General features: G+C 37.7%; 1 long non-coding RNA gene across 3 annotated transcripts; it reads right to left on the bottom strand.

The window, feature by feature from the left end:
• Positions 1-2,145: 2,145 nt before the first annotated feature.
• Positions 2,146-20,214, bottom strand: LOC140932743 (uncharacterized). Of its 3 annotated transcripts, none has more exons than XR_012164994.1 (4): positions 20,042-20,214; positions 19,676-19,743; positions 2,900-2,997; positions 2,146-2,369 (listed from the first exon to the last, which is right to left on the bottom strand). It is a non-coding gene; the product is annotated as an uncharacterized lncRNA (long non-coding RNA). The 3 variants fall into 3 exon arrangements; XR_012164995.1 differs by having other exon boundaries at positions 2,920-2,997; XR_012164996.1 differs by lacking the exon at positions 2,146-2,369 and adding an exon at positions 2,670-2,718 and having other exon boundaries at positions 2,920-2,997.
• Positions 20,215-22,123: the final 1,909 nt, after the last annotated feature.

Below are 22,123 nucleotides of genomic sequence, written 5' to 3'. Positions count from 1 at the left end.
TAATTTTTTACGCTAAATCTAAGGAAAGAGATGATATCTAGGGCAAATATGCCTGATTTCCAGATGTGAAAAGTGTAGAAACGGTACTAAATCCATTGCCGTTCTTAGCTAGACTGTTCAGTTCAGTTCTGGTTGTGCTAATTAATCGCCACCAATGCAATTATTATTTTCATTCTATTGCTTCTGTCTGTTAAAGTTTAGAATAAATTATATTCTCCTTTGGTGTTTTGCTCATTTAAGGACTGCCTAAACAAACAATGATACTTGGAATAGATAACTCTGATTTTTAGACTCGTGCAAGTGAAGAAACAGAAGCGTGGAAAGTGTTCTTATTCAACACAGGTCTTTACAATGATAAAATGCTGTTTGAAAGCTCCGTATTTCCGCATTTATTAGTTTTCTTTTAATATAGATTTGATTACTCTCGTAGTATGATATTCTGTAGGTATGAGATCGACTGCTCTTGCTTTTAGTGCAAATTCGTTAAGAGAGCCAAATGGCTGCTGATTTCCTAATGCATAAATTAATCGATAAAACATTTAAAGTGCTCTAGGCCGGCCCTCTAAGATCCTAATTTAAATTAGCATTCAACGGAAAGGACTACTGTCCTTTCTTAGAGATCCTTTCTGACGTTATTGTGGATGTCAAGCGACACCAACAAAGAAGATGACCTGACGTCTTGCCTGATGACGCATGAAGTCGCGGATGAGTTAACCATGAAACCCTTTTTCCCAACAATGTGAAGTGCTCATACCCGGACAGAAAGCACCTAAAGGTGTATTTAAGTTTTACTGAAATCGACCAAAGTTATGCAGATTGAGACATGAACATTGAGAGATGAACTCTAAATTTCCAGCCTTCAACGAAGATATATGTAGAGCAATGGAAGTCAAGTCAAGCATTTTACTATTTAACATTCAAAGTGCTCTAGGCCGGCCCTCTAAGTTCCTTCTTTAAACTAGCATCCAACGGAAAAAGAGCTCGTTAAACCTACTTTTTGCGTTCTTGTGATGCAATAATGAAGATGCCTTTGCGCCTTGCCTCAGTGACGCAAGTCTCGGATAAATCAGTTATGAAATGGTTTCTTGCAATAATGTTAAGTCTTCATTCCCGGATACAAAGCACCTAAAGGTGTATTTAAGTTTTAAATCGACTAAGATATACAGACCGAGACACCTCCACCACCTTTGAAATAATGTTATGATTGGTAGGAAAGATGAACTCTGAATCTTCAGTCTTTAAAGAAGATATACGAAGAGCAATGGAATTTAAATTTAGTATCTAACTATTTTTTCGCAGTAAGTTAACAGAGCTCTTGCCATAAGCTTTCGCATTACCGCCCGTAATATTACATAGCATCAAAATGACGATAGATTTAATTCTTCCACTAAGCATTAAAGAGGTGTTCTCCTGGATCATCGACTGCGCGCCGCTTTAAGAGCTGTGCTAATAGATACGAACGCAAGTCCTGTTGAACTCTGGTAAGAACACTAGACATATAACGAAAAAGAAAGACTCAAACGGGAAAGACTGGCGAGATCAAATACACCAGACAAAAGCTTTAGATTTAATAAAATACAACGAAAGTTCTGGCTTAAAAGGTGTGCTTCAACCGACAACCGTGTGAAACGTATTACATCCTGAAAAAATAATATTATTTCTCGAACTCAATTTCACCTTACCATTTTCCGTGGGCGTAAGAACACAAAATTTATCAATGTTTACTCATATAAAACAATAATAGTCTTCCACATTGTATAATAGAAAATTACAACATCAAAATTCCTTTGTGTTGCGCTGCACGGAAACGTATCAACTGTAATTACGAAACAGAAACATGGAAGCTTTCCTCATCTCAAACAGGTTTTAAAATTGTTCATGTTTTCGTTGTTTGGCCAATTCAAGGGCATTAGTTGTTATCAGCAATTCAGACTCTTCAAGGTCTGCTGAGAATATTCTTTTCATCGAGCGCTCGATAATGGCGGCTTCCATCACAATAGATTGCTGTTCTTTCTCAATTCTTGGATTTAACTTACATACGGTATGACGTCGAACAAGCCACTTTTCTTTCTTACTTCCTTTTTAGTGGCTTTCCTGACTCAAAAGTATGATAATCAACCATGAAAATCATTTAGTTCATTAATAATTCCCCTCAGCACAAGTCTGGCCTTGCTTGATATTAGTTTGAGGCATTGGCCAGTTTCCTAATTGCTTGATTTCTTGTCATAACATTCCCCGCTATCGGTTGTTAGAATAAAAAACAAGCAATAGGCAAATATATTTAAATGAAACCGCCTCGAGCCGCCATCCTGTTCACGGCGTAAAGATAATGTCCAGTTTTCTGTTTTCCGATCATCGGAAGGGAGCCTCTAAACGAAGATAAAAGAATAACAAATTCCAGATTCAGTACCTAACTGTGGCTTCGCGATGACACCGCCAATACGACAACATGGACGGAAAGTAAAAGACAGCATGGCCAACAATTACCGCTACCGCATAAGAAAGAAAGAAATGTGAGATAGGACATACCGAAAACTTTATTACAGCGCTAATTTTTTAAGGCCCACTATATATATGTGTTTTGTGGCCAAACATACTCCACAGAACGTTCCCACCGAGGAAACATCAGCACTAGTTTGCCAAATCGACTGATTTGCGACCAAAACGCCAAACTCAATGTCACGAGCAGCGTAGTTTGCTGAACATGAATTCAAGCCCCTGCAATAAAGGTTACAAGCGTGTTACACGTAATGTACATTTTAGCAGGACTGCATCACGGGATTAATCCTGAATGTAACGCCATATCAAGAAACAAAATGATACCGAATACAGGTGGAAAAACATCTTAGAGGAGCACAGCTACTTTCAAACCCTTCGCTTGTAAATCTGTACTACTTACAGTAAGTAATTATGACTGGCCTTCTTCAACTCCTTTGCTCGATGGAAGAAAGAACTGTCACTTGGTGTGGATTTGTATTTCATCTTCTTGGTGCCAACCTAGCAGAAAGTTTTGAATGAAAATAATTGGATGGAAAACGCTTTAATACACTAAATATAAAAATAAAACAATCGACAGCAACAGGTCGCGAGTTGGATGCTAGAGACCTTCGTTAACATACAAACGTGTGCTGATTTTCGTGAGGAAAAGGTGTGAGGTGCTTTTGTTCCATATTCAAATGCATAACCTTCTGTAAACTGTGCACGTTTTGTTTTGCAATCTTGAACTTGTCCAGGGGAGTGTAATTGGCTTCAAGATTTGCAAAAAATACAGAAACCAACAAGAAACTTGCAAAGCTCTCCCCGTTCATCAACTTCTTAGTCTTCAAAGAAAACGATTACTCTTATTACTACTTTCTATACCCTTGAAGAAAAGTGTTATAAAAATTGTTATCGAAGAAATCAACCAAATCTTAGAAGGGAATCTTTTTTAACAAAATGGCAGTTACAAATTAGGTACTCATCGTAATACGACATCCCGAAGCGTGTTTCAAATACTTCTTTCACTCATGATAGTTCTTCACCAATAAAAGGGCCTATCTTAGACTTGTCAAACTAACAAGTTTAACGTTATTTCTTATGTTAAATTAACCGAAAGATATGATATGTTGTGCCAAGATGTATGAGTTTGAGATGTGAAATGTAGAAACAGTTCTCAGACCATTTATTTTCTTTGGATAGACTACTCGATTTCTGCCTGTATTGGTCAGTCGACGCCGATGCTATTGTTTAGGACAATTAAATATTAAAATAAATTCTGTTCTTTTTTCGCCTTTGCGCCCTGCATAACTGCCCAAGTAAACAATACGTGATACTTGCAGTTAAATAACCTTCATTTTAAGACAAGCAAATACGAAACTTGCAAAGTGGATGTCCTCATCTAATACACGTTCTTTACTTGCCAGTATTTTCGTATTTCATTAATTTCTCTTAAACACAAATCAAATCCCTCAAGTGAGGTAACTCTCTGTGGGTATAAAACTTTCCATGCATTTACTAGTACAAGGTCGCTCAGGAAATCAAATGGCCACTGCTTTTCAAATGTATACATCAAGCGATGAAAAGTGATCTCCTATCGAACAGAAACGTCTCATAGACGACAATAATGACGGCTTGCAAACGTACGAATAAACTGATAAAAATTTCGAAGTGCTTCCCTGTTTAAGTGAAAGTTATCTGGTACTATCTTTTGAATAAGCCATGATCCTTGGCGGGAATCAGTGGCTGCTTCCCAATTTTACAAATGAATCTACACAAAAGTGAATAGACAATGTTATGACCAGTTGGCTGAATAAATTTGTCCAACACACACCATTATCCTTGAACTAAAATGCCTGATGTCAACAGAGATGCATTAAAAACTGATCTTCTCTCTATCAAAAGGCTCACTAAAATCATTGTTGTTCTTTCAGAAACTACCTTATATCTAATACAAAGGCGGTTTTGGTTAAAAGATGAAATTCAAGCGTGTGGAAAGTATAACTTGCCCAAGGGATAACATCATTCTTTAGATTGAAATTTTTACCGTATCATTTTCCGTGGAGATTAGGATAGAAATACACATGGTTCCTAATGTCAAACAGTTAGCCTTGAACAGTGCAAAATGGAAATATCTCTCACAACAAAATTCTCTTGTGTTGCGCAGATGAGAAGTACGAATTAAGAAACCGAAACACAGAAGCTTTTTCAACTCAATCAGGTCTTTAACTTTGCTTGGCTATTCCGCCAAAGCAAATCAGATTGTTTCAGTAAAAGCGATCTGCTGTCGAACAGAATTAGTTTTTGCATAACTTCATCGATGCCCATAATGGCCACTAACAAAAGTACGAATAAAGTTCCTAACCTGTTCGAGTCCCCAACATAATTAAAATTACGTCCAACACAATGTATACGTGTCGTGCAGGAAAGTTTTCTTTTTCTCATTTGGCTTTTCTGATGTAAATCTGACATAATCAACCAAGAGTTTTATTTATGTATTTTCATTCATTTATCCATTTATTTATTTATTCATGTATTTCCTTTAACATAATTTAGTGCTCGTGAGGTGTTTTGTTGTATTACATCAGTTGCCAAAAAAATATACACGTTGAAGCTCTGTCACTGCTTATCCATAAACAACATGTCTGCTTAAACCTAATACAGAATAATTTACTAGAAAGATTTAAGGCATGGATTGCATATAGGGAGACTTGCCACTAAAGTAACATTTAAGGTCTATTCAAGCTAAATTTATAATTTCAAGAGTTTTTTTCCGCTTCCAGATTCGTAATGTTATCGCTGTTTCAACAATTCATATCAGTTTTGCCTTCCTCTAATATTAAGGCATTATCAAAATGACGATAGGTGCCCCATTGTCTCCAGTAACACGCTCTGAAAGCTGAAAATAAGCATATCTTCAGGCATTGAACGCATGGAAGGGAAATCAGCACATATCGCAAACTGAAATGATTGAAGACAACAGACTCGCAAGATGACAGATGCTAGGTTAAGACTGTAAACAAGGCCAGAGTTGCAGGTTGATATGTTGTGCATGATCAGTCAGTCTAACCATAGATATCCTGTCAAATTCACTCAAGGTTGTTCCAGTAACAAGCGTGTTGATCTGTAGCATGATTTTACTTCCCTGTACCTGAAAAATGCCATTATCTTGAACGAAGATCAATGACTGCTTTTAAATTTTATAATTAACCAATACAGACATGGATAAACAATGCCTGCTCTCTGCCCACTAAATTCGTGCAAGATAATTACTAGGCTTGTATATAGCACTGCCCTCAATTCGGGATTACAAATCAAGTTTCACACAAAGCTAGGGGAACAATGTCAGTCCATCAACCGTAATTCATGCCACTTATGGTATTAATTCATTTTCCCTAAAGCATACAAAAATGTGTTGTGCAAAGGAAAGACGCTGGAAAATTGCTCTCACCTTATTTATCAGTCAAATATACTTTCACAAATTTTATCGCAAAGTAAGTACTATATGCCGTTTATGCTATAAAGGTCGAAGATCCATTTTTCAGCATAGACAGCAAAACATTACTTCCCACTTGTGGACAAGGGAACTTTCACATTGAGGAGGCAGTAGAGGTAAAAGCCTGTCGTAGTGAAATAAATCTGGACCAAGCCATCAAAAGCAAGATTAGAAGTCTTATAACAAACACATTTGCACCTTTTCAAGAAGGGTAAAATACGGACAATCCAAGAAAGCTAATTAGGACGAATGGCTATCAAGCTATATACATAAAACGTTGTGCCCGCAAACGACCGTGAGGCCACCACCAACTGCCACCTTACTTTCAGAAAAGTTATTCACGTGCACTAAAGAAAACTCAAAAGAAAACCGTCTGCAAATGGTAAACTCATTTATTTAAAAGTTTTGAAATATTTTTGACAGATATGAAAATGTTTAACGAAAGGAAAAAGGTTTGGAACCAACTAAAATATGCTGCAGCCAAAACAAATGAAGCAAATATACACCTCGATACGCTAAGGTGTTGCTAAACACAAGTTTCAAGAAGCTTTATTTGTGGTCGTTTAATCCTCACTGCCGTTTGTTAGAATAAGTGACAGGCAATATTCAACGCACGATTGCTGTTTCTTTCTGTGACCTTTCCAGGCGGAAATTCTCAGTGCGCATGAAACCGCAGAGAATTATCTACAGAAATACATACGGTTCCTAATGTCACACAGTTAGCCTTGAACAGTTCTGTTTTCCCAATATCGGAAACTAAACCTTAAAAGAATCATAAAAAAATGATTGAGACAAGATTCGACACCAAACAGCGACGTAACGATCACAAGGTGACAAAACAACGTGGACGCGAAGTAAAACACAACATAACCACAAATTATTGCTACTGCGAAAGACAGAAAAGGATGTGGATACCTTCGGACTTATCTTGCAGAAGCGCCAGTTTTCGAGGCCCGATGCATCTGTGTTTTGTCGCCAAACAACACTGCTCCACCAAAAGTTCAAATTACGTGATCATGAGCATTCGTTTGCCCCATCGCTAGATTTAAGGGGCGTGAGTAGATTTTGCAAAATTAAATAATTCAAGCAGCATTCAGTTTCCTGAACAAGGATAAAACTCTAACAAGGTTTGACTACAAGTTGTACGCAAGGCATATTGAGCTTAGTTTACTGGGTCACGAGATCTATTACTTAATATGATGTTTTCGCGATGAACAGAGTGACACTAAAGCAGGAAAATCTACGTGGACTAACATGTATAAGAATCTAAGAGCACCACAGCTTCTTTCAGTACTTTTTGTACTAACAAGAACAACTATCAAGTGATTATTACTGACTTTCTCCGACTCCCTTGCCCGATGGAAGGAATTGTCACATGGTGTTGCTTCGTATTTCACAATCGTAGTGCCCCCCTAATGGAAAGTTTTGACTGAAAATCATTGCATGAAAAAAACGCTTTAATTTACAGTTAATATTTATCCACAACCTGCAAGCTTAAAACAGATTTGAGAGGAACGCAGGAAGTGTAGAATTGAACAGGTCCAGAGTCAGATATCAGAGCCCATCTTCCCGACAAAAATTCTATTCATATTCGCTGACTTGCATGAGAAAAAGGTGAAAAGTGCTTATCGTCTTTCTTTAGAAAAAATAATCTTTTGTCAACTGAGCACCTTTTCTTGTGCATTCATGAGCTCATCCAGAGCCATAATTGCACGAGTGAAACTGACCACTAGATTTGTAATAACAACGAGACCAAGCGAAAGAGACCTGTAGGGCTCTGTCCGTCCTTCAAACTGTAACCAAGTCTTCAATATAAGTTATTAAGTTATTACTCTTATAGCCACTTTTTAAACCCTTGGAAAAACGTAGATCCACAGAAGTGCCGTAGAAATCAAGCAAGGATTACATGGGAATGATTCTAAACCACTGTTATCATCATAATAAGATATCCCAAAGCATGTTCTTTTACTTGTACTTTTACTTTTTGACTTGTCCAACTACAAATATAACTTTAAAATTTCTTTTATACGCTAAATGTAGCGAAGGAGATGTATTCTCGTGCAAATTTGTCTGATTGCTAAAACATAGAAAAACCTCTAAATCCCATAAAGTCACTACATTATATAGACTGCTGATTTTGCAATCATTAATGCAACCAATTTCTTTAATCTATTGTTTCCAACAGTTGAAGTTGAGAATGATTATGTTATTCTCTGGCCTTCTGCGCTTTGCACAATTGCCACAACAAACAGACGGTGATGATTGGAGTAAATACCTTGACTTTCAGACGTGCAAGTAAAGTAACATAAAAGTGGAGAGTATCCTTATCTAACAACAGGTCTTGACATTTAGAAGGTGTTCTTTAGGTGGCCCGTGTAGCTCTTTCTACAAAATAGACTACTTTCTTTCCTCAGTCGATCTTTGGATTTCTTTCCGCTTTATGTGCAAATATCAAACGACACGGAGGTCACCTGAAGCAAGTCTCGGATAAATCAACTGTGGAATCAAATGTTTCCAATAATAGAAAATTCTTCATACCCGAAGAGAAAGTACCTTCGGGTGTATTAACGTAATAGCCAACCAAAGATTTTATGTCATTACTTCTGTTCACGTTACTTTCCCGATGCAGTAACATTAGATAGAAACAAAATGACGGTGGAAGTATTTCTGCGAAGAGGAATCAGAACGTCTTTGTCCTGCATCATCCCTTCCCACAGCACGCCTTTTAAGTTCAGGGATAATTACTTTAATTGACATGTACCGGATACGTTTGTTCAACAAACTGGAAATGGCATTGTCTACTCAGGTTTGTGTTGCTTCATTTCTGAGCTTGGAAGGCAAATACAGATTTTCGCCAATGATCATGGCTTACATGAAATACCTTACGAATATGTATGCTTGTGTCAGTTAGACTGGTCTCGCGTCTTTCGTCTTTCAGTTTTAGTTTCGTCTAGTGTCTTTCAGCGTGCAATCCTTTTCGTTTCAGTTTGGGTGTTGTAACGTTTCTAGAGTCCATTTATTTGTGTTCCTTAGCGCAGAGCCCTTAGGATGCGTGATATCAAGGAGATAGCATTGAAAATTGATCGGCACTCCATCCAAGATCACTGACATTAATATCATTCTTAAGCTTTCACAAATTCCCATAATAAATAAATGTAAGATCAACTAAAGGCTTTCTGTTAGCAAACGAATTGCGATCCACAGTTCTTGGTAGTATTCAAAGCGAAATGAAACGATCTCTCCCATTGCCGCCAAAAGATGTATATTGAGAAACATGGAAGGTTTCCGCAACACATATTTGATCAGCTTTCAATTCTTCTGCTTCACAGGTTATAGTGAGTTGTTCTTCCTAAGTGTACAAGTGATCTGCTGTCAATTGGGAACGTTTCTTCCATATCGAGTGCAACAACGACTTCTAAATGTACGAATGATTTCATAAAGTGTGCTTCAGTGTATTATTGTCTCCAACCTAATATATTTCTGTCCTTTACCGATCTTTCGATGAAAGTTATGTCTTATACGATGACGCACAAGCCAGTGTTCGTTCTTTTTGGCGAGGTCTTGGCGAAGATGGCTCATAAGATGTGATTCAGTGTTAAATCCGTTGACCCCCAAAAAAGACACGCTGAGGCTCTGTCCTTGCTTATCCAAAAACAACAAGTCTACCTAAACCTGATATGGAATAATATATTAGAATGATCTAGGCCGAATGAGCCACATACAAGAGGACCTGTATTACCATTTAAGGCGAATTATCGTGCTTCTATTACAATCGCTTCAGGTGCCCGTGATATTTGGGAATATCACACTGACGATTGAAGAAAGCTCAAAGCTTAACCACGCTTCGAAGGTTGATAATAATCACAAATGCATCTCGAACGCATGGAAGACTCAAACATACCAGAAACGGAGATACTTTGAAGAAAAAATGGCTCAGAGGAGAAAATACTGGCTTAAAGCTACACAAACTTTAAAAAGAGGTAAATACGCTGGTATGCAGCAAGGTGAAGCGACTTGCAAGACCAGTCAGTTAACCACCGATATGCTGCCTCAATCATTGTTCTCCCAATGAAAATCATGTCCCTCTGCAGCACGACTTTACGATCCACGATCCTTGGCCAAAATAAATGACTGCCTTCAAATTCTAACATAAAGCGAAACAAGCTAGCGTAAAGAGACAATGCCTGCTCTATTTCTACCAACCTACGAAATAAAAGCTAATCAGTAGCCTTGCTCATTGTAAAGCCTTAATTTGAGTTTCGTAAATCAAGTCACACTGAAATGGAATCTCTGTTTTCAGTCCATTCATTGTAACCCATGGTCCACTTATGGTTTCAAATCGATATCCCTGAACTACTACAAAATTGCCTCATTCCCTGGAATTGTTGAAAGAATTGAGATCCACTTTTTGGGACCGACAGTAAAATGAAAGTGATATTGCCCGTCATACGCTGTGCAAAGATTGAAGCGGTTCAGCTTAAATCTGAAACAAGGCCGAGATAAAAGGTCTCCTTTAACTGTACGACTGCTGAAAGTTATCTTTTGTCGTAATGAAATGTTACCCTATCATTTTTGAGAGAAGATTTCAGATACATAAAACTTTCTTACTTCAAACGTATAGCTTTTGAACAATTAAGGTGGAAAACTAGAATATTCGTAAGGAATTCAATGTGCAAACTCTCTTGCGTGAACTTTAGATGAATGGACAGAGGACCTTAAAATGTCAAATAGATAAAGAGCAAAATCACTTGAAATAAACATTGATGTCTAGATTATGGTTATTTGCTCAATGCTATTATAATTTCGCGATTGTAGGCAAAGGCTCTTTCACATTATGCCGTCAGTAGAGGTAACTGTAAGTGCCAACAATGCCATTTGCACCAAACATCTATGGAGTACCCAACAAAGCTAATATAGGACGAATAGCAATCCAAACAGACATATACCATGGGATATTGAAGGAGAACCGTGACGCCACCGCGAATGGTTCAGTCGTTGTTGTTGTTTAGCCAGATCACTTTCAGAAAATTTATGTTGCAAATTATAGCCATCTTTTCCACAAAATAGAAATATAAAAGCATAGCATAGCTTGTGGCCCCAGCCTATCGATTTAGGTCATCTAAGGATCAATATTATTGTTCTTTTGTTACCAGTTATGAACCAGAACTCTAGCCAGTATAGTTTCGATCTTTGTTGACCATTAATGCTTGTTCTCGTGTTCAAAAAAACAGAGGCATACCCAAAACTTGAAAATGGCTTCACTGTCCAACAAAGGACTTGTGTGATAAAATAACAGCTATAATGTCAGTATTCACCCACGTTTTGGGTTCCGCAATAAAGGCGACACGAACGAGAAAAACTGACGACCTCGGTCCACTATTATTATGATTTCGTGCCTCAGTAATCCCATGCCCTGTGTGAAGATAAATTTGTCTTTTTCACATCTTTGGGGCATTACCAATTTTTCTCACTTTTCTTTACCAAAGACCTAACCATAAACCACCTCTTCCTTACAGAAATTGCCTAATCAGAGGGAAATTACTTGAATTAAAATCCAGGAGGCTTTCTAGCAGAGAAAAGTGAATTATGTTCCAGTTCGTGTTCTGAATGACGAACGGAAAACAAAGAATCGACCCAGCTGATCTCGTAAATGAGATAGTGTGTACACACTGTAATGCAAACTTCATCGCACAAATGTTTTACTACTGATCTATTACCTGCACACTCCATAGGTTGATCTCAAAATCCTAGGTGTAATCTTAGTAGCCCTACCTGACTGATTGTGTCCACGACTTTCTGATTAAGTTCACTGAAAATGTAGGCCCATATTCCTTGTATCGCAGAGCAAACATTGCAAAGTAACAACGGAAACTGAGAGTTCTGCTCACTCAGTATTAACTGCTTACTTAGCTAAGCTTTCGTTGGTCAGTTAACTAACATTGTTGTGCGCATAATATTTTCCCATGATTATATAACCCCCGTGTAACTCTCTTCACCTTACGTAAATGGCCATATAAAATGTTCGCAGTCAATTCATTCGGTAGAGAAACCCACCGCAAATACATTCGAAGTAACATTTCCACGCAGTGCTTTGTAGAACTAACTACGTTGGTAAATTAAGTGGAATGCTTGAAATAAGACAATAAGTTGCTTACCCGACTAAAATATGGGTACGGTTGAATGGAAGCAGACAGGCTCCAAACATGAGGAACATGATGTAATAATTATTTTCACTCTATTCTTTACAGTTGTAGTTTAGAATCAAATAGCCCCATGCATGTTTGGTCTTTTACGCCTTGCATAACTGCCTAAACAAACAATAAGTGATATCTGGAGTAAATAACCGAATCAGAAACGTGAAAAGAGTCCTTATCCATCAAAAGTTTATAGTTTCACCTAAATACAAATCAGATTCCTTTAACATGATGAATTTCTGTAGCTATGAATCCCTTTCATTCATCGCCATGTTGTTAAGGGAGTCAAATGGCCGCTGATTTCCAAATGCATAAATCAGTCGATAAACGTTCAAAGTCATCTCTCTCTAGTTTCGGAAATTTAGAAAACTGTACTTTCTCAGTCGATCCTTGGACCTAACTGACGTCTCATTTTCTAGTCGTACAAAATGAACTATCAGTCGTCAAGAACGTGGAAGATGGCCGAAGATGTCCCCAGCTGACGAACGTGTTGAATAAATCAGTTGTGGACTCGATGAGCTTACAATAATATGAAAGTATAAAGTCTACTAAAGAGATATAGTATGAGACAGTTCCACTTAAAACTGATTTTACCGGTATAGTGTTTCGTAGGAAAAACTCTGGGATCACCGGCCATTGACGAAGATATAGAGCAATCGAACAAAGAGCCTATTTTTCCAGAAGAACATCGGTAATTCTATGGCTATGAAAGCTGTTCACATCATTTCCTCAATGCCGAATATTAGATTGCATTAAAATGACGATGGAAGTTAATTTTCTATAAGGCATTCAACAGTCATATCCTGCATCATCCCATGCAGCCCTCTTTAAGAGATTTGTCAATATCTCTTATCAAAAAACTTAAAATATCCCTTAACAAAAATACCCAAAAACGAATAGATCGCAAGCTGGATTACACCAGACGAAGCTAAAACTGAAAAACGCTGAAAGACGAGAGATGCCAGCTCCGACTAACTGCAAACTAGAAGGTGGCCTCAGTCCGTATCTGTTGATTTAAGTTATCTGTTGGTGTATTTGACGTATAAACCATGATCTTTCCAGAAAGAAGTTTTTGCCCGCTTTCCTAAATTTTACGAATGAAGCAACGCAAATCTGAATGGAGCATGCCATGTCCAGTTTGTTTAATAAATCTATCCAGTACAAATCATTATCCCCGAAGTAAAAAGGCCTGACGTAAAGAAGAGAAGCATTATTTGAAACAAACTCTACTTTATCCAAGTTTAACTCACTAAGACCATTGTTGCTCCTTCACAAATTCCGGTAACAAGGGTCAAAATAAGTTGAATTTCAACATCAAACTTTTAATTTTGAGAAGAATTGCTACTTAGTTCTTGGTATACACATTACGGAACGAAAATAATCACCACCAAGGCTTATTGCATGAATCAGCTTAAATCTGATAAAACGAAGCGTCTTCTTAAAAACGTGTACTTCAATCGTATCCAAAGTATTACTTGCTGAAGTAAGATAAATCTCACTCCATCATTTTCTGTGTTTCTTAAGCTCCAAAAGTTAGCCCTGAAGAGCCACAACGAATATTTCCCTGTGTTGCGCTGCACGAAAACGGATGAGATGTGCGAAGGAAACAAAACATGGAAGGACTTAAGCAGGTCTTTAGATTTTCCACTTTTATTTTCTGTGGAAATCAAAACACAAAACGTATATGGTTTCTCGTGTAAAACAGTTAGCCTTGTATAGGTAAAGTGCATAATAGACAAATACCCACAATAAATATTCCTTTGTGTTGCTCTTCTCGAAAACGTATAAGACGTGCGCATTAACAACAGAAATGTAGAAGATTTCCCCATCTCAGGTCTTTACGATTGATCAGCTTTTCTTTTCTTGGCCAATTTTTGAGCATTAATTAGATTCTTCGAGTAAAAATGATCCTCTGTCGATTGAACACGTTACTTGGGTTCAAAATTGACCCCCTCCAATTGTAGGAATAAAGTGTTAACTTTAGTTTCATGCTCCAACAGAAACGTATGTTTGATATGATGTGCTGTAAGCCTATTTTCTATCTTTCTTTTGGCTTTCCTGATGCAAATCCTGCAAATTCAACCGATGAGTTTATTTGTTTCATGCACTTCCCTCGGCAAAGGTCCATGCTTATTGTTACTGAAGAAAAATTAAAAGACTGTTCAAGGAAGAGTTTCCGTTGGTAGGTTCGAATCAAGGGCACCCAGCGACTGTTTACTGTGAAATATCTGTTCGGAGAAGCAAATATGGCCGAGAATTTTCTATTACTTGAGGACGGCTAAAATTTCTAGATGACTGTTCCCACTCATGCACAGTTTTCGAAGCTAATATCTACTAGAATCCCTACGATTTTCTCACGTTTAATTTTCACATTTCACTTCCTAAGTGAGGCTATTTTCGTAGAGAAAAGGAAACCTAAAGTGTTCGGACTTAAAAATGCAATGGAGAGAGAAATCAGAAAATGTCTCACTTTCGTAACCGGTCAAATCGCATCTAAAATTTTCCAAAAAATAATAATTAAAGCACTTGTAATTTCGAAAAGACTCAAGTTTTTCTAGGATGACCGAACAGATACAAATAAAATTCTACAGCGCTGCTTATAATGCATTTCTAGACATCTAAAAGTACACCGGACAGTCTAATAAGTGTTATCAATGCGTTTAAGAGGAAACCGCCGTTGGGTACCCCTGAGTGCATAATAGATAAATACCTCTTCACGAAAACGCATAAGATTTGCGCATCAAAAACAGTTCTAGAAGATTTCCTCATCTCAGATTTTAGATTGATCAGCTTTTCTTTGCTTGGCCAATTTTAGTGCATTAATTAGTTGTTTTCTACTACAAACGAGATTTTTCCGGTAAAAGTGATCTTCTGTCGATTGAATAAGTTTCTTGCATAAATTCATCGGGTGCAAAATTGGCCGCCTCCAATTGTACGACTGAAGTGTTAACTTTAGTTTCATGATCCAACAGAATAAACGTATGTCTGATATGATATTTCTTTCTTTTGGCATTCCTGATGCAAATCCTTCAAATTCAGCCGATTAGTTAATTTAATTCATGCACTTCTCTCGGCATAGCCCTTGCTTGTTGTTATTGAAGAAAATTTGTAGGGCTATTCAAGTAAGAGTTTCCGCTGGTAGGTTCGTATTGATATCAGCATTACAGCTATGTATGTTGGTTCAACCTCCCAATAATATGATGGTAGCATGACAATGGCGAAAGGCCTATTACTTTTCAGAGCACGCTTCGAAGGCTGCGTATAGACACAATGTATCTCGCTCACATGAAAGAAAACTCAAAACCTACCAAGATACATAAAGACAAAGTCGCTCAGAAGATTATAGCTACGTACAGACCTCAAAACAAAACTCAAGTACGCCTGTAAGTTTCTGGTTAATTTGCTGCGCAAGGCCAGCTGTCAGTCTATAGGCATTGATAATGCTGCCTCGATCACTGAGGTTTAATTGTGTCAATGGGAAGCATGTTCATCTGTAGCATGTCTCCACCATAAAATATGGTTGGCATAAGCAATGATCTTTGGTGGAAATCAAAGACTGCCTTTTAATTTTAAAATTAAGCAATCTGTGTTTGTGTGAGTAGACAATGCCTCTGGTCTCTTTCCACTAAACTTATAAAAACTAATCCTAGGCTTGCAAATAGTAATATTTCAATTTAACTGAGGTTTGCAAATTCAGTCACTAACATTGAAACACTATTTCGGTCTATACACTGCAATTCATGGGCTCATGGTATTAAATTATTTCCCCTGAACTATCAAGAAAATGTCTCAGTTATGTTGAAGCAAGGAAGGTCACGTTGGAACATTACTCTCACTCCACTTTTCCGCGCTCATCTTTTTTCATAAATTCCCCATAGTAACGTGGAATTTTTTCACATCAGTTTTGCAGCCAGTAGAGCTAGCTGTATTTTACGGTAACAACAACAAAAATTTTTATTGTACCCCGAAAGCGGCGCTGTAGTTCTGAGCCATTCTGTCAATGGAAAGATTAGACGTCATAAGATAGCCACATCTATTTTTGACTTTGTTTACAACGAGTAAATATATAGATTAAACTAGAAAGCTTATCAGGAGGAATGGCTATCGAACCAAATAGTTATAAAGCACGTTGAGCCATATACAACTGAACCAACGAACTATATTCAGTTGTTGTTGTCGTTTTCTTAACCGGTTTACTTTCAGAAATTCTCTTTTCCTAATCGCCGCTATTTTGCGGACGAAATGAACACTAACAAAGCACAGCAAAGGGTTTACTTGCAAGGCATGATGTATGCCATGTACCTATCCGTAATGTACATTTGTTATCAGTTAAAGTAATAAACTAGTAATTTGCTTCGTAATTATTACGTTCTTTGTTGACCATTCATTCTTGCAGTTCTCGAGATCTAAAATGAAGGCTTACAAAAAAAGTGAAAAGATGACTTCCCTGTCTATCAATCACTTCCTATGACAAAAGACTTAATCCGTAAAATAATGATTATATAATTGTGTCTGTTACGTTTCACCCACGTTTTGGGTTCTACAAAAACTGAGAACGACACAATCGACCAAAACTGATCTCGATCCACGTAAGGTTAAGATTTTGTGCAGCCAGAGTGATCCATGGCCATAGATAATTAAATTTGTCTTATAGATCTCGTTTTCCTTTTTGTCGGAAAATGGCCAATTGCTCTTACTCTAACCATGATCAATCGCTTCTTTTTACAATTTCCGTGATTCTGTCAGTGAAGCTTTTCAGCAAGATGAGAAGAATTACGTTGCAAATTGTGAATCGACACAAATTGATCAGGGAGATTGAGTGGTGTGTGGTAGAAGTTTTTTTGGTTCTGTAGACACTGTAATGTCAAATGTCATGGCACAAAATGCTCACTGATTTAGTTACTAGCATACTTTATTGATCTGAAGTGCTGCAAAGCTCGAACTAGATTGATCTCAAAATCCCAGGTTTGATTTTGATAGTCCTACGTGACTCATAGCCTCGACAGTGCAACTTGTCGATTGAATTGATTGAAAACATGTTACTCCTTGAAGAATAGAGCAAACCATTCGAAGGCAACGCACAGAACTGACAGTGTTGCTCACTCAATGCCACATGCTTATCTAGCTAAGCTTAGTTCACGAATGTTGTGCGGAAGTTTGCACATATTTTCGGATACTTTCTCAAGACTGGAAAACCCCCGTGTAACTGTCATGACCTTACCTAAATGTCAAAATTTAAAATGTCAGAAACATTATTCGCGGTCATGTTAATCAAGAATTATTCAGACATTATTGAGAATTATTTACCACTTAAAAAGAAAGTTTCCAACGCTGTACATGCTTTATAGAAATGCGAGAATGCTTGAAATAAGACATAGCAACTTGCTCGCCGAGTTGAAATAATGAGTTGAATTGGGACAGATAGGCCCATCCTACAAAATGAGGAGAAAATGTTCTTAATTAGGCGATACGGCATGACCAACTGATCTTCCATACGCAAATGGCAAGTTTAACACATCAGATTTCTTCAGCAACCAAGTTGTATAACATTTTTACACTGTGCGAAAACAAAACGTAACGCTGAACAGTTACCGAGTTGGTTATCTGCTAGCTAAAAATAACAACGAGGTTTATATAAATGCTTTATGGACTTGGCATCACAATATTTCAGTTACAACCTGCTTGTTCCGAATGACGAAACTGTAAACTGCAAACGGGAGACCAATGGAAAGTCCCCGAAATACGCAGACCGAAATAAAATGGTAGAAGAAAAAGGGTTTTTAATCTGTAACGTGATACGAACAAAGAGTCTGGCATAATATGTCAGAGGGTCACTTATTTACTATAGCACAAATTAAAATTTTGGGCATCATGCATAAATATAATATGTCCATAACTACAATACTAGATATGCAGCCAATCAAAACTTATATAAACCTCGTACAAGAACGAATAGTGGCAAGCAGATGATTTCATTTAAGGCAATAGATCTTTGGAAAAGCATTCCACAACACCTTGAAGAACTGAATGAGTAAGCTGAATCAAAAAAACAAACATCATCTACTGACCGAACAATACTTGTCGAAACCTAGCACTACCTAGTTCTGCCTAGGCTCACTTCTTCTCAAACTTGTCGATATTACTTTTTGAAATAAATGTTTTGTATTTCGTTTAATTGTTATCAATTGTATTAATCTGATTAATTGATCTTTTCTTTTCTTTTGTTTTGTTTTTTTATTGTTTATTTATTTAATTTTGCTCTTACTGGTTCATCGCTTGTATCATAATTGGTATGACGGTCGCTAACTAAAAAACCTAATGATTCACTTGGCCATCATACTCAAACTTTCATATTAATTCTATAGCAACATTTTCCGGTAAACATAAATCTGTGAAGTCTGTAACCGAGCATTAGTCAAAATATTGAGGGAAAATCAACTGAACTGAACATCCCTATGCAGAATATTTCTACACTCTTGAATGGTTATTACACTAATCGAAAATGCGGACGAAGAAACATTAAAATACAACCGAAAGCACAATCACTGCCAATCACTACTCGATGCTGCCAACTGATTTCGTGACAAAACACTGTACTATAATATTCAAGATAGGCGAAGTGGTATCCTTATGTTTCCGTTTCAAAAATTGCAAACAAACAAGTTTAGTTCTCATGAAGTTAAAGTAAGACCCTTTCTAAACAATGATCACTAAGAGGTACGGAAAGTTTGTACCATTGCCCATGGTGAACTACTGCATGCACTGTTTATCCCCTACGTACAAGAGTGTGTTTTCTTTTGACCTCTGTTGTATAATTCTGACAAGCACCAAAATATGTCACGAGAAGTGGGGGGCAAGGATGGGGGGGGGGGGGGGGCTTACTAATCTGAGTGTGCACTTTCTGATTAAAACAATTTTTCCTTGGTTAATGATTGAAATAACCATAAAGTCCGTGTTCTAATAACAACTTTAAGTAGCGTTTGAAAAGACTTTCTAAGTTTGGAAATGTAAATCCGCAGCGTGATGTCATATAGCCAGAAATTTATTTTGATTGCTATTCTACTGGAGTCCTTTTTACCACTGAGCGATCTACCAACGAACTGGTAGTCAAAATAAAGCTAGTATATGACAGAAAAGAGTTACTAAAACACTCACAGTAGGCTGATTTCAGCTAAAACCATTTTGAAACGAAGTTCCGTGTGGTCAATGCATAAGTTTTAACAGGTCTTGTAAGGTTTGCTTCCCAATTCGCTTCATCAATTGTATTCCAGAAACCTTTCGCACCATATTTTGAAATATCGCAAAAGGAGGGAAAATAGCAGCCCTTATTTCGCAACAAATAATACAAAAAGAATTAAATACAAAGTAGTATATCGAGCAGTGCACGTTTTCAGGGTTTTCACACTGTAATCGAGTTAAATATGGCGACCAAGAAGTGAATTCAGAAATACAAGAAATACATTCAAGCCTTACTACCATTTGTATCTGTCTCTAAGTAATTGGTACATACCTAGAGCAGGCGCTTGGACTTTAACTTATTCAGCTGACTACTCCTCAGGTTCCCCAGGACTCAAAACACTGAAACAAATCAACCGTAGTTAATTAAACAAAGCGATCCCTCGGTATTGATGTGACACATGCAAATGGCTCAAACCAAACGAACAGACCTTTTTGCCAATGGAGTCATTTTAAAACTACCATTAGAATTTTTTCTCTTTCCCTCCTATTCAAATTCATTTGCCCAGGTGACAAGCCTAATTTGGGCACAGAAAACGAAATCCTGAAGCACTCTGGTTACTGAAGCGTAATCGACTGTAAAAAGACGCCATGATGAAAACGGCTTTTACACGTTCTGTTCTAAGAATTGCCTTTTTACCTGTTGTCTTTAGCTGTGTGAACAACTGGGGAAAACCAGTATGCACTTCGTTAACACTGTGCAATTTAAAAAAGCCGTGGAAATCATCTTATCCTTTAAAATGTGCTTTCGCAAACTGACATAGTCATTCAGCGGCGGTGGTGTGGATTTGGATTCGGGTGTGGGTGGTTGGTGGGGGATTGTTTCGCACAATGTCTGCTTTGACAGCAGCAATCGTGGTAAAAAGAATCCAACAATAGATTAATATGACTTATATTATTCGACAAATTTGCTTACCAGTTAAAAACCAGATTTCAGCTGCATGTTCAACTATGAAAATATTATTCCAGTAAGACTCCGTAGCCCTCCTCGTTTACGATTATGATTTATTAAGTTGCATGTAAATGAAAGGTCACGAGTTCATAAACTTAGAACGACGGCAGTCGAAAACTGATCTGGAACTGGTTAGGAGGGAAGGGGGGGTTGCTCAAAAGGTTGAAAGGGACTAGAAGGTACCATATTCGGTATTTTTATTGCTGATTTAGTCTGTTTGATCAATTAAGATGGCCTTAAATTTATCTTTTCATCCATGCTCCATTACAGCTGTTCTGCTTGTCTAGTCTACGGCTTAAGGTGTTATTTTATTGGTGTTTATGTCGGTTCTCTGACCAATCAGAAAAGTACACCTAATCCTATCGGTTCTGTACTGCAATCCGTGAATAGTTGAACATTTTTTTCGCTGGTTTATTTTAATGACGATTTTTAATTTCTTTTTTCTTGTTTGTTAATGTAATTCTATATTCTTAATATAAAGAATATTACTCTGAGATGCATAGACCGTATGAATACCATCCTGTTTACAAATAGTTTTACTTTTAACTTGACATTACTTTTCATTACACCCGATAAGTTAAACCCCCAACAAAAACGTAAAAATATTGCATTTACGTACCCTTTGGAAAAATAATACTATGTAGATATCTGCTGTATTCAAAGGCATTATGGCGTTTTACCTGAGGAATGATTTATTACAAAAGCCACTAATTTTTCGCTGATGCTAACTTCAAAAGATAATTTACAGGGTGGGCGTGTGATAAGGCAATATTGGGAAAGTCTGTAATACAGGCAACTAAAGTCAATTAAAAAGTACGTTCCTACGCGGGTGCTTTGACGTTCGTTCTCATGCAATGTGTCAGTATTAATGTTTGTTCTTTGTTTGTTTTTCTTATTTAGATGAATCATCCCAGTCCTTCTCCAGGTTTCGAGCATAACGAGATGAGTGTTTCCTCTGAGCTAAGACCATTATACAGACTCACTTCAGTTAAAGAAGAGTGTACAGAAGAGGAACTGAATAGCTTAAGTAATCTGGCAAAACAAGTAGTATTCAGCTTTCAATCTAAAACTAACAGTGCCCATATTGGCCAAGAATGCCCCATCAATTGTCCGTGTAAATGCCACCTGCCAACTCCAATCCCTGCTGTGAATGAGTATCGGCCTTCTGTGATAATGGCTCCAGTGGCCAGAGAGCAAAGGGGATCATATGTGACACATTTCCCGCTTAGGATACAGGTAAACTATAAAATAAGTGAGGGTCGCATTACACCAACTTCTAGGTATGGTAAGGACTTTTGTATACCCAGTGCCATATCATCGGGTTATACCATGCTGATGCCGTTCCTTATGAGGACGAAACAGCTGTCTATGGCTGCTACTGCCTGGTTAATATGGTTGTGCGCATGCTTAAGGTACTGGCCATACGGCGGAGTTGGTACGTGTGTTTCAGTGCTGAAATTGGTATTATTCAACATCATCGGGGTTACCTATAGCCATGGGAAGGACATTATTAACTGTCATAAGCGTCGGTTGCCCTAGCCTCCCACGCATACTTCTTAGGGCCTCGTCATGCATTCCTGTCCCATGTTCATGGGGCAGCAATACGTAACGAAGCCCAAATAGCCTGTTCCAGGCATTCAGATAGTGAGGACGGCGCAAAGAGCTGTGAGCAGAAAAAAACTTTTTCCCGCTCTCTCTCTTCGCGACGCACTCCACTATCTAAACGCCTGAAACAGGCTAAAGCACAGAGGACGTTTGTGTGGGAGGCTA

Source organism: Porites lutea, chromosome 4 (genome assembly GCF_958299795.1).
Source record: "Porites lutea chromosome 4, jaPorLute2.1, whole genome shotgun sequence".
NCBI classification, from domain to species: domain Eukaryota; kingdom Metazoa; phylum Cnidaria; class Anthozoa; order Scleractinia; family Poritidae; genus Porites; species Porites lutea.
This window is presented reverse-complemented; position numbering and strand designations above follow the sequence as displayed.